This window comes from Diospyros lotus, chromosome 6, assembly GCF_014633365.1.
Source record: "Diospyros lotus cultivar Yz01 chromosome 6, ASM1463336v1, whole genome shotgun sequence".
Taxonomy (NCBI): Eukaryota; Viridiplantae; Streptophyta; class Magnoliopsida; order Ericales; family Ebenaceae; genus Diospyros; species Diospyros lotus.
In genome coordinates this window covers 39,072,768-39,087,796 of record NC_068343.1, presented here as the reverse complement: position 1 = coordinate 39,087,796, position 15,029 = coordinate 39,072,768, and positions in this window count along the sequence as shown.

The window sequence follows — 15,029 nt, the reverse complement described above, 5'->3', positions numbered from 1 at the left end:
CCATAATTCTCCATTTTCCAATTAATTAAATCATGACTAATTTCCAAGATTGACTAATTTCCCAAATTTGCATTTAAATTAAATCCACAACTTTTCAAGCATTTAATGGAGACTTAAATAATTTCTTTTTAATTTAATTTTTAAAGGCTCTTGAAAGACATAATCCATTTTCTTTAGCATTTATTTAAATCCACCATTTTCCAACATTAATGCTTGACAAATTTCTTTTTATTATTGATTTTCTTTTTAATTTTCTCCATCATGGCTCTCATTAATGCTTGAGAGACTAATTTCTTTTTCCTTTTTGCATTTATTAAATACCCCTCTTGATTCATAAGATCATGCCATGTGTCACTAAATTCTCTTAATTAAATAAATCCTTATTCTCCAAATTAAATTAAATCTCTTCCATAAGAATTTGCCAAGTGTCACCAATCTAGCCATACTTGGTTTTCCAATTTAATTCCTAATTATCCATGCACTTAATCAAGAATTAAATTCTCCAAAATTAATTCTCCAATATAAATAATTTCTCCAAAAATAATTTATCTTCCTTTGGGATGAAATTCCAAATTACCATTTTGCCCCTCCTAAGACATCCAATATTTCATGGCATTTTCTTTAATTCAAGGGCAATTTTGGAATTTTTCATAGACTAAAATTCTCTTAAATGACAAAATTTATCATGACTCTTCAAGGGTATTACAATTAAGACCATACTCAATATTAAACCCAAACCTAAATCCAACCCATATACGTTCCTTAGTCTAGCAAAATCATTTCTCTTCGATTTCAAATCCACTCCTGCCGTAGATCAAAACATTCACAAGGTTAGTCAACTCAAATCTTAAATCAAAACCACAAATTCTAGCTCTGATTCCAACTGTAACACCCCACTTTTTCAAATACAAAACAACGTGAAATATAAGAAGATATCTCCTACGGGCGTTATTGGAAATCCTTTATCAACGGAAGCACGAATTGAACCTGAGTATGCTAAATAGCTAGGATTTCCTCGAGTTTAAATAAAAGTCCATCACGTACCCACATATCAGAAAATTATAGCAGCTTCGCAAATACATCCTTAAGTATCTTAACTGCAATTTACATTACAATATTGGGATTACACAGGTACACAAATAAATCCAACTCTAAATCAGCCAAGCACCACCTCCGAATCCTTGCTCGCGCTGGGACCTGGAGCCTGAAACACTTGATACTTCTGATAAAGCTGGGACGATGAATGCCCCAGGGGTAAGAAACACCCGAGTTAGATTATTACATCTAAGTGAGCGATACAAGGAAAGGAAATTGTGCATGCAAGAGCAATATGCACCCATGCCAAGAAATATGCAGAGATAAGTACAAATCTTCCAATATCATAAAACTTCCCATGTTGTAACCAGGTCAGGGGGTTGTAATCACCCTCGCGATCATCATGGAAGCTCACCGTAAGAGCATGAGATCATGGCTCATCGCAAGAGCACGAGATCCCCCGTGATGTCCCGCAATCATCATGGTAGCTCACCGCAAGAGCATGAGATCATGGCTCACTACAAGAGCACAAGATCCCCCGTGATGTCCCAACAACCAACCATAGAAACAAACACTGAAATGCGTATAAAATAGGCCAAATATGCTCAAAAGCAATAAAACATGAAATGTAAACCACCAACCATGACAAAGAAGAAGAAATATGATATGCAAGACATAAGCCACACACGAAAACTATCATGGTCAAACCCGATGCAACAGAGTAAAAAGGATAAGCTCGAAACAAAGGAAACCACGAAATGCAAGCCACAACCACTTATAAATGAAGTCAAGAGTGATCAAGATGAAGTAAGAGACACGAAAGAATAGTTTACATGCACAAGAACCCACTCAAAAATGAAACCAAGAATGATCAAGAGGAAGCATGCACGAGAACCACTCACCTTGACCGTTTTCCCTTCGATTGCACGGTTTACAGCCCGATTTCGTGCACTAGGGGTTGTTTTTGCAGAAATCATGTATTTATGTAAACCAAACCTTGAATACGTTTACACAAGATTGTAGGTAATTAAAATAGGAGAACAACGGTTAAAATTTCAGGCTAAACGGAGGCCAGATGCGCCCTTACGGGCCCCCGGAAGGGTGGCCACGCGCTACCCCTTCTTTATTTTGCAACCCAAAATTAAAACGGCCATATCTTGCTCATTTTAACTCCGATTTGCTCTCCGTTTGAACCTATGGACTCCTATTTTCATGCTCTACGATCCTACAGAAACAAAATTAGCTTATCTCTTCGAATTCCCTTCTATTTTCTCGGTTTTCCAGCCAAGTCTCTCTTTCCTTCTTCTTTGCTTTTTCTTTGGTTTTTCTTGCACTTTCTTTCTTTCCTCTTTCCTTAGCTTCTTGTGGCCTGAATTCCTTCCCTTTATATAGCCTTTAAATGCCCAAATTATCAAGATTTTACTTGGCCTCCAAGTTGCTCATTTTCCACCCAAGTAATCATCACACTTTGAAAATTCTTCCAATCTTCTCAAGCAAGCTTCCACTTCCTCCAATCCTAGGCTTCCAACTACACTTCCAAGATAAGCTTTATCATCTTCTTTCCTTGCAAGCAACTCTTAGCCTTTAAGTTATCTACTTTTCTTCCTTAGTAATGATGGATTATCTTTGAAATTCTTACCCTTTGATTCTATCTTCTCTTGGAAGCCTTTACTCTTCCAATCTAATTCTTCCATTTGCCCATTACGTGACTACCTATTCAACCCATCTTATCCTCACCTTTTAGAAAGCCAATAGGATGCTTCCAAATCTACGTACTTTTGAATTAAGGGATAAGAGTAATCATGGTTTCCTATCTTTAAGACTTTTGAATAAAATCACCCAATACAATTTTCCATCTCAAGGCTTCTCCAACAAGCCTTCATTATGACAATAAGTCTTCCAATGAAAGTTTACCAACTCAAAGCTTTTCAAACAAGCCTTTATCATGACATTTATTTGGAGAAGTTATCCTTTATTTGCATTTAAGTCCTTAAAGCCATTTCCACTTGCATGCAAATCCCATACTTCCATTAAAACACACTTTATTACATCATCTATCCCTTACATTATATCCAACCTCTTCATTAGATTTTTGGGGTATTACAGGGGGTTACTATTATGTCATAGAATTCTTAAGCGTACACCTAGGGGTATTTTGGCTAATAAGCCCAGGGCAGGCGAATCCCAAAAATGGTCTTAATTTGGGACGTGTTTCCCAAGAAGAAACTGTGAGCAAATAGTGAAAGAGCCATTAGCTATGGCTAAGAGGCGGATATATAGTCTTTGGAGGCCAAAATGGTCGAAGGCATAAAAGGGTATAAATAGGAAGGTCAAATGGTTAAGAAAATGGGAATTTTGGTTGCATTTAGAGTACTCTCCCTTCTCTCTCGAGAAGGATTTTCTTCTTTTGAGGAGCAGTAGCTCTCTCTCGGCGGGCCATTCCCAACAGTGCGTAGGTCCTCTCAGAGAGGAGTAATTCCTCTCTGAGAGGACAATCTCTCTATTATCGCATCCTTTGGCGAGCATGGTAGCTCTCAGTGGCCACCGCGACCTCTCAAAAAGACCCTCTCGGTGACCGTGCAGCCCTTGACGGCCATGCCTCCTCTCGGCAGTGCTGGATCTCTCGGAAAACTTAACTCCTCTCAGCCATGGCTCTCAGCCACCTGGTCCCTCTGCAAGCCTCCTCTCGGCCATCCATCCTCTCGATCATCCATCCTTTCTGTAACCCCTCTCTCGACATCTCTCTCTCTCGGCAGCCTCACTCAGAGAGGCTCAAAGCCTCTTGGCAAGCATTCTTCCTGGAAGGCTTATTCTCGAGAGGTTCCTCTTGCTGGGATGCCTTCCAGTGAGCTTTTTCTCTCGCTTGGCCCTTCCCACGAGCTTCGTTGTGTTTGGTTATTCCCCAACAACTAACATGTAACATATATATATATAGCATGTATGCTTACGTGGTGGCCAAAGAGATGGCCTTATGGCTTGTGATAGTTTATAACATACTAAGGCACTTATATAGTAAAGTATGTCTCCTAAGTACATAGTGGGTCCAACCTCTATGGCCTTGTGCCCCCATAACTATCCATTGCAATTCACAATGGTGAGCACCCATACGTGCATACGAAGGTCATGCATATAATGGTACTTCATGAGTCATGCATACGATTAAGTACATGGAATCTAGAGGTATTCTTTATTAACCCAAAGTTGTGCCTGGGCAGGCCACTTAAGGGCCAAGAACCTACCTCGGTAGCCTGCTGTAAGACCCACTTTCTCTCGGATGACCCCCTAGGTTGTCCAGTCCTCCGAGGGGAGTTCCTCTTAAGCCCGTCCGATTGCTACTAATGTGCAAGTCTATCCTCGACACCCTATAACAATACTGAGATTGATCTGAAATTAGTGACGAAAAATTTCGTCGTTAAGTTGCAAAATTAATAAAATATGAAATTATAAATTAAAATCAAAATAAGAATAGAATTTTTTGCTGCTAATATAATAATTTATAAACTTCTATTTAAATTAGTAATGAAATAAATTTAATAAATATTAAAATTAATATTCATTTGCCTATACTAACATTAATATTAAAATTAATATTCATTAAATAAGTTTGCAAAATTTTGGAGTGAAAATATTGTTGTTGCAAAAAATACAACAATTAAATTTTATGATGTGGGATTCGCTCAAGCTTGGTGTCTGGTGAAGTGAGGTTGTCATGAGAGAAGTTGCCGCAAGGGAGTTTGCCACAAGGATGCTCGCTGTAAAGGTGTTTGCCACAAGGATCTGTCTCGCCGCAAGGATCTTGCCTCAAGTTCTTTTGCTTTAAGACTCTCGCTGTAAAGATTTTGCCTTCACCACAAGGGTCTCATTGCAAGGATTTACCTTCGCCACATGGTCTCGCCGCAAGGATTTAACTTCGTTGCAAGGATTTACCTTTTCCATAACGTCTTACTACAAGGATTTGACTTTGCCACAAGGATTTACCTTCTCCACAAGGTCTCGCAATAAGGAATTTGCCTTCGCCACAAAGTCTCACAGCAAGGATTTTGCCTTCACCACAAGGTCTTGCCGCAAGGATTTGACTTCGCCACGAGAATTTACCTTTGCCATAAGGTCTTCCTTAAGGATTTTTCCGCACGAATATGACTCTGTTGATGCTCAGAAATGAGTTAGAAGGTGTAACGACCCGCTCCCACTTACGGGCGCCACAGGTAAATAATCGACCGGATTACTCACCCGATGAACCACCACTGAAGGGTTGGACTATGTTTCAATAAGAAACGCCCTAGGTGGGAACTAGGCTTCGTCCTTCCCTTCGCTCCACTCAAGAATCGGTCCAACTCAAACAAGAAAAACTCAGCGGACCAAGACTCGAAACCCGAGTGAGCTTCACCTCTCTTCAGCTTGCCCTATAGCAAGCCAGAGGTGACCCAAGCACAAAGCTAGCATAACAACATTTCGCTGAGTATTGGGGATTTATGAGAACATACCTCGCTGGCCTTTACTCGGTCCGAACTTGGTTTCAACAACTCAAGCCACATATAAATCGCGCAGACTCACAATCATCTATCCTATTGATGATTACAACAATTAGATACATCTACGCTCAATAATACATACACTTACTCACAAGAGTATACATACACAACACCCATCTGGCTACATACAAGCAATAATAAAATACATAACTCGGGAAACACAGCTAGTTGCCACAACGGCCTTCCGGCGCCATCCCTGCTTGCATCCGGACTTGCATCATCTACACATGAGGTAAAACTTTATGAGTCATAAAGACTCAGTAAGGGTGCAATGCATGTAAATATGAATATAATCATGTTTATGTATGCCAATGCATGCAAATGAGGCTAAGTCCACTCATCCTCACAACCCACTAAGGCTTGAGGCATCCACCTATCAGCCCCTGCTACACTAGTCCTCCATATGGCCATTGGTCCACTAGGTCTTGCATCACACAAGATATAACCACTACATGCCAATGCAACATAAAAATATTATCAAGCATATTTACCGACTTGCAAAGCCACCTCCACATGGGGCCATCCCTTACAAGGCTCGAAGCTTCAACTCTGCCTTGGCACGAACTCCAGCCCGAACTCCGAGCTCTTCTAGGATCACCGCCTCCCCGGTCGAACCTAGATACAAATACATACAATACCCAACTCCATTAAAATCCGGCATTAACCCAATGCCCTCAATTTCGCCACACATCGCAAAATCACCATCAACACTATCTTCAAACAACCAACCACGGCATACATCAGCCGTTTAATAAATTCCAAACAACCCCACCCGAGGGTTCAATTCAATCAATACTACACAATTCAGCATATCAAATAAGGGAAATTAACTAGAAAGAAATTTAATTAATTACCTTAACCAATCTGGAGGACAAATTCGAAAAATGCCCAACTCGGCAATGCCTCATGGGAGGCAACCTTGTCCTCAAAACTCCATTTCCGAGCTTCTGGCACGCTCATTGAGCCCCAAAATACTTTCCGGACTTTTCTCCCATTTTTTTGGGATTTTCTAACTATTTTTCCCTTATTTTCTCATTTTTCATTATTTTCTTTTTCTTTTATTTTTCTTTTCCCTTATTTTCTCTTCTCCTTTCTTCTTCACCCCTGGCTTCTCCCACGCGCGCACTATTCATCATCTTTTTCACTGCGCATGGCTGCTGGCCGCACATGTTACCGCCGTCCACTCGCCTCCGCCGGCCGCTCTTGGCTACCGCACGACTGCCCGCCACCACCGCCTTAGGCGTCAGCCGCCGTAGCCCGCGCACACAGCCCTCCAACGCTGCCTCTAATCGCCATTTGCAGCTGTTGTGCGCTGCCATGGCCGCACCTCCGGTCATCTCTGATGCTTCCTCGAGCCTTTGCGACTGCCACCAGCCTCCTCCGTGCTTCCCCTGCCACTGACCAGCAACTAGAACAGCAGCGAAGCTGCTGCCATGGCCACTCGGTTTTGCTGCTTTCGGCCCACATCGACGCCTCCGCGCGCCACCGCACGACCATGGCTAATTCCCCTACAAGCCACCAGTCACTTGCGGCCACCAAGCTTGCCGTCGCATCCCCCAGCCATGGCTGCCTCTTCTTCACTGCATTGCAGCTTCCATGGCCGCCACCGATCATGATTTCAGGACGGCCCATCACCATCTCGAGCAACTCTCTTTCACTCCCTCGCAAGCTCTCTCTCTCTCTCGATCACTCTCGGCCCAAGCTCTCAGCTCCTCCCTCCCGAGTTCTCTGTCTCGGCTCTGCTCCCTCATTTCGGCCATTTCAAAAATATCAGAGGGAATTGGCACTGTTACACGCGTGGCCTCCAAGCTTCATATACATATATATATACATATATTACACATTAAACCCTCCTAATTCTCAAAATTCCACTTAAGAGAATTGATAATTGCACTTGGGGGATTTTATAATTACACTTGGACCCTCCCAAGATTTTAATTAATTTCCCACAAGCAACTAAAACATTAATTCTCCAAAATTAATAATTTGACTTTTACTCGATAAAGCCAATTTCGTCCCTGCGCCTGCACGGGACCTTAATTTGACCCGAAAACATTTAAGGGTTGCTTTACTCAGAAAATCGAACCACCCCTAGGGTCCCCTTAGCTTCCAGAAGGTCCCTTCTGCCTATTCGGTATTGGCACCCACTCGGGCTTATACAGAATTTATTCCAAAAATTATTCCCGATCGAACTGCTTCCAGTGTCATTAATCTCATCTTGAGACGCTCGTTAATCTCTTGCCCTCTTCCCTGGACATCCAAGTCCCGAGGCACTCCTAGCCGCCAATTCGACAAAGTTCATTAATTAATTTCTCGAGATTGACCCTTGAGCTTTCCGGACCACCCGAGGTCCTGACAAAATAATCCAAAAATTATTTATTTTCAATACCATGTAATACCGGGTATTACAGAAGGCTCGCGGGAATCCTTGCCCGTCACGACCCTCCGATGCCTAAGTCAATACTGGATCAAGGTAAAACCAAAAAAATATAGTCAATGTGTCAAAATTTTACTGAAATCGACCTATTTCTCGATGTCCTGTAGTGGGGTATTTATAGGGTACGATTCTTAAGGATGGCTGGTGCTGACATGTAGCGATTGTTGAATGGAGCTTTGATTTCATCGAGAGGAGCCAACGGAAAACATCTAGCCGTGATGCCCCTTGCGGCAAGGCTGCCACGAGGTCACTCGCAGCCGGCCTCTAGCCGCAAGGCAGCTAGCAGTAAGTGGCTGCGCTTAACCTTGTGCATTTATTTCAAATAAACACATAGAAAATAAATAAAGAAGAAACAAGCATGCAAGCACAAGGCTTTTATACTTGCTAGTGTACGAGTGTGCACTGTAGCACAATTTAATTTTCTGGGTAAGACCAGGTCGATTCATTGGGAGATCAAAATGGAAACGAAATACGACAAAAGATTTTTATACGCTGAACGGGTTTGATAGACAAGTCCAGCTGAATGATTTATTTTTTCAAGATTAAAAAGATGATGTTTGTGTATGGAAGGCAATCTTGGGACAAAGCAATTTATGTGCCAGCCTACTGATTTACCAAAGAGATATCAAAATACTTAACATGAACGAATTAAAATTGAGGCTATGCAGTTAACTATATTCCAAAATGATGATAGATCTAAGTTAAGCACTTTCCATACATGGCATGAGAAAGTCTGGATTAAGCAACTATCATAAATCAAAATATACTTAACATACCTTGAGATTCTGCCAATAATCACAACTCAAGATAATGATAATTCTAAGTTAAGCACTCTCCATACATGGCATGGGAGAGTCTAGATTAAGTAATTACCATAAATTGGATTACAATTAATGAACATAGATCAATAATTTAGATTAATCAAATGAGTTTGGGTATGAAAACATTTCCAATTTAAGTAACCTCCATACATGGGATGGAGACTCTAATTTAGGATCATGCTTCAATCCAAACCCATAGATTCAATTTACTCTGCTCAATTAAAATCAACCTACTGTTAACTCATTAGGAGTTCAGCTCTCTTGGGCAAGCAGTGGCACTGGGCACAGTCCTTGCCTTGGCCTAAGTTTAAGCTTAGCCACACATCTCCATTATTCAATACAGAAATAGAGGTTATATTGTGGTATTTAAATGACTGAAATTAAAGTGCAAGAAATTAAAGTTGCAGAATGTAAATATGTGAGCAGAAATGTAAATGCAAATAACTGAAATGAAATAGAACAGTGTATTGGAAGAACAAAATGAAAAGAACAAAACAGTGCGTTGAACGGAAACAAAAAGAACAAATCAAAGAAAAACAAGAAGAACAATGCTGGTCGCCCCCTTATTCTTGCAGAAATGGCGGATGGGGTCTTCCCTTTTCTGAAGTCGACGATGGATATATATATATATATATGTATATATTCTGCAAATGACCCTCATCAAAGAATAAATTATGTCGCATGCCACCACGTTCATTTGCGCAAGCTTTGACAAAATATCGCATGCTGAAGCTGCTGTGCACCTGTTGCTCCACAAGCTGGGCTTCTTCAATTCTTCAATTGCAATTGTGCTTTAATTGATCATGAATTGGGCTGCGGCTGGCACTTAAAACAATTAGTGGTTGGGTCTTTAATTGCACATGTGGGCTTTCCTTTCTTTTGGACTTTGATGAGCCTCCAAATCCACGCATGCTGCATCCATGAACATATGTTATTGTATTATATATTATATATATTATATATGTATCACGCATGCAATTGTATCATAGTATATATATATTTATATAGCATGGCACATATATGTATTGAATATATATATGTATTATATTTATATATATTATATATTATATTTATTTTTATATTATTATTATTATATATATTTGAGAAATTAACATATAACTATGAAAGGCATATAAATATTCAATTAAATCCAATTTCAATGTCAAAATAGGGGTGAAAATATAATAAAATTTTGACATTTTTGAGCATCAATCACACCCCCCAACTTAAACATTGCTAGTCCCATAGCAATCGAATTTTATACTAGCCAATTTTGACATAGCTTCATGATCGGAAAAATGCACAAATGCACAACTTCAGAAATTAAACAAAATTTTAACTCTAAAATTTAAATTTCAAGCTTCCATGTGTCATAGGATCTAGAGGGATTGAATATTCGGTTGTAACGGGATTTAGGGGTAAATGGGTTAACAAAGAAAGGATAAAGGATTCGAAGGACTGTATCCCGAGAAATAGTTCTATTTAAGCAGATTTTCATTTTCATTTTTTTCTTTTTTTTTTTCCTTTTTTTTTCTTCCTATTTTTTTTTTTTTTTTTTTGAATTTGAATTTGAATTTGACAAAAAAAATGAATCAACACAATTAAAGCATACATCTTCTCATCAGCTTTTTATTGAATAGTTGAGAGTTTTTTTTTTTTCTTTTCAATTTTTAGTACTAAGATAGACTATTTCCCGAACACATTAGGTAGGGTAATATTTACAGGGTTTAGGATAAAATAAGGGTAATGAGAAAATAAATAATTTAATTGGCTCAATGGGACTAATAAGGGAAAATAATAGAAAACGAAATAGGTTAACAGGCTCAAATTTTCGACAAGAGAATTCCACTGTCACATTCTATTGATGCGCTTCCACTCAATCATCAAATTTTAGAATTTGAAACCTGTTTAATTCTTCCATTAACATTTTTGGCATTCAAAGTAAAGTAATGTAATGAAGCTATTAAAAAACATGAGAGACAAGAAAAACTGCAACTAGAATAAGTGTTTATTCACTCAGAAAAAATAGTACATGGGCCTAAATGCTCGTAGTAGGTAACAGTTTCCACTTTAATTGAAGAATCACTCATTCTAAATCCTATACATTTATGGGTTCAAATAAGAAATCATCACACTCATGCCTCAAATTGTAGACTCAAATTGGCTAACAGCATAAAAATTTAATGCGATAGAACAAGCATCAATGAAAGCATATTAATCCTCAAACAGAAAAAAAAATATACGTATGCAGGACAATTGTAGGAGTAAAAAGGAGCAAAAGAATCTTAATTTTTTTTTCTCTTTCTTTTTATTATTTTTTAATTTTAGATTTTTTAATTAATTTTTTTATTTTTAATTGATGTATTATGATGCTACAAGAAGCTCATTCGAATTGATTCTTTCTTTTTTTCTCTTTTTGTTTTAAACATTATTTTATTTAATATTTTAAGAGATTCATTCAAATGTTACACAAACAACTTTCGAATGCATTTGTTAAATTTTTTTAATTATTTTTTTTCTTTTTTTAAATATTTTTTTATTTAATTTTGTAAGTAATTCATTCGAATGCTACAGGAAGAACATTCGAATTGATTTTTTCAGTTTTTATTTTAATACTTTATTTATTTATTTTTAATATTTTTACTTTTATGTGATGCATTCGAATGGTATAGAGACATCATTTAAATGCATTTGATCAATTTATTTATTTATTTTTTATTATTATTTTTATTTTTATTATTTTTTATTATTATCTTAATTTATTTATTTATTTTTTAATTTTTAAGATCATTCGAATGAAGGCAAAATTCATTCGAATAAATTTCAAATAGGAACTCAATTTGTGAAGAGATTGTACAAGCCATGCGAATGAAACACTGATATCATTTGAATGTGTTATTTGGTTGTTTTTTTTTTAATATTATATTTAATTTTTTAATATTTTTAATTTTAATTTTAATTTTAATTTTGTTTTAATATTTTAAGTGATGCATTGGAATGCTAGGACAACATTCCAATGCATTTGCTCAATTTTTTTTTTATATTTTATTTTTTGTTTATTTATATATATATATATTCTTATTTTTTTTTAATTTTTTTATTTACTTACCAAAAAACAGGAGTCACATTCAAATGAATTTGTTTTTTTTTTTTTTTAATATATTTTTAGTTTTTTTATTTAATATATATATATTTTTTAGGATTATCATTCGAATGAGAACAAAAATTTTTTGAATAAATTTTAAACAGTAACTCAATTTGTGAAGGATTTGTACAAATCATTCGAATGCAACAGTAACACATTCGAATGTCGTTATTCCTCATTTGAATGAATTTTCTTTTTCTGTACATTTCCTTCTTGCTTCCCTAGAGTTATTTGAATGTAACAGTAACTCATTCGAATGACTTTTAAGACATTCAAATGACTAAACACACATTCGAATGTCAGCAATTTTTTTTTTAATTATTTTTTCTTTATAAAACACAAACAGAAAAAAGCACAAACAAATGAAATTAAACACTCAAATTGAGACACTAAAACAAAACGAAAACCATTTTTGTTTCTTTTCTTTATTATTATATAACACAAAGAGAAATCCAAATAAAAACAGAAACACACAAACAAAAGCTTGCATTCGAATATTTTTATAACACAAATAGAAAATCACAGAAACAAAATTAAACAAAAACTATTTTTTTAATTATTATTGTTATTATTATTATACATTTTTTTTTAAAAATAACACGACCACACAATTAAACAAAACCAAAATAGAGTCAAGCATGCTCATGGGTAAACATGAAATAGGGTCGCATTTTTTTTTTTTTTTTTTGTAGAAACTATCGCAAATTCATCCGAATGCTAGTCAAGGCATTCGAATGTGAAAGAAATTCATCCGAATGAATTTGACGCTGTGGTTCAATTTTTTGAAATTTTGTGAAAGGCATTTGAATGCAATAGTGCATCATTCGAATGACTAAAAGGATATTCAAATGACTGGAAGGTTATTCGAATGTGCGCTGAGGGATTTTCAAGAAATGGACGCCTCATTCGAATGTAAGCAAAATTCATTCGAATGAATTTTAAACAATAATCTTCTTTGTGAAGGGATTTAGCTGGTCATTCAAATGCAACAGTGCTGACATTCGAATGGTTTTGGCAAAATGCGCATTGAGGACTTATGGGCCATTCGAATGTGCTAGAGTTCATTCAAATGCTGCAGAGCTCAATTTTTTTTTTTCAAAAGAATTAGAATTGCTTAAGCCTAATTAACAAAGCCACATAATACTAAGAAAAATAAACACATCAAACACCAGCAAATATTTTTTTTTATAAAAAAATAAATCAAACAAACAACCACAATTAAGCATGAATCAATTATGCCTCACCCCCCCCCCCGGCAACTTGGATTGTGTATTGTTCTTAAACACATAAAAATTAGGAATACCTGGATGGTGAAATATCCTTAGACACAATAAAAAGTTGAGATTAAGAGTACCTGGTGTCTTCAATGCAAAAAAGATCCATATGCTCATTGTGGATTTCAAAAACTGAACTAAAAAAAAAGAAGAAGCATATACTAGTGAATGTTAAAGAGGAATGCCAAACTTACAAAAGAACTCTCTAATAAAAAACACATATTCAAAATCAAAAATAACTACATAAAGGCAGAATTAACAGCCTTTTATTATTATTATTATTTTTTTCTATTGCTTTTTCCTCTTCTTCCAATTAAGGATCAAATAAGTAGTTGCACTGTGAATCTCAACAATCATTACATGCTTTAAACCACTTATAACATTATTTTCAAAATGATGCAATTGGATTTTTCTTATAAAAGCACGACCATCTTTTGAAAATGTTTCATTCGGAGGTGTTGGAGCTATTACATCAGAATGTGGCTTATTAATTTTCACAAACACCTCGCACATGTCTAGTTTAATTTGATCCCCTATGTAAACCTAACTAAAGATCAGAAAGTTAGGCTCAAATGTGGATAGACCTATGACATCTTGACATTTCAACTTTTGGATCTTATCCTCATCCTCCTCCCGGACTTCTTCTTCTACAATGGTATCACTGGACGAAAGTTCCTCCCCAACACATTGACCTATAGAATCTTGATTAGGATGGGTTGGAAACTCACCCGGATGACTCATTCTTAAGATCTCTGTTAACAAGGTCAACTGATCTAGAATATCACCTATGGCCTTAGAGGTTTGGTCTTGAAATTTGGCCACCTGTGCATTAAATCTCATTTGACCTTCCATGAATTTCTGAAGGGTATCCTCTAAGATTTCTCATCTTGAGGGTGGTACTCATTGGATGTAAACCCTTGCTCTAATTCAAATTGGTGAGGTGCTGTAGGAAAAGGTTCATGAGATTGGAACACAGAGTCATTGTTCCATGGATGATTCAAATGGTTAAAAGGAAACCTCTCCTCACTGTGGTGTGTCTGAAAATCAGATGGTTGCCTATTCAAAAATTTCTTGAGAACAAGTATGGTAGGACAATCATCTGTTTGATGATTTGAAGACTCGTACACCGAGCATCTAACCTCACTTAAATTTTGAAAATTCTGAAACTCCAACCACTCCACATCCCGGGTTAAATAATCTAATGTCGCATTAGGGTCGTCATTAAAATCTTGGTGAACAACAGGAAGGGTGCTGTAGGATGGAGTTGGTTGCCTAAGAAGGTTTGGGTAATCCTCAAAGGGTCTGGAAACAGTTTGCTTAATGAGATCATGATAACCAAAAGCATTTTTAAGTATAGACATGTAATCAAAATACTGAGACATGATGGAATATAAACGTGAAAATGTAGATAAGAATTCTAACAATGAATCTTACTTAACCTATGTCTCATGTATAACAACATAATTAAAAGAAACTAAGTTACAATATTTTTTTTGTTGAACTAATTCCATCACCGATCTCCTCGGCAACGGCGCCAAAAATTGGTTGCACTTAACCTTGTGCATTTATTTCAAACAAACACATACAAAATAAATAAAGAAGAAACAAGCATGCAGGCACAAGGCTTTTATACTTGCCAGTGTACGAGTGTGCGCTATAGCACAATTTAATTTTCTGGGTAAGACCAGGTTGATTCATTGGGAGATCAAAATGGAAATGAAATGTGGTAAAAGATTTTTATGCGTTGAACGGGTTTGATAGACTAGTCTAGCCGGACAATTTTTT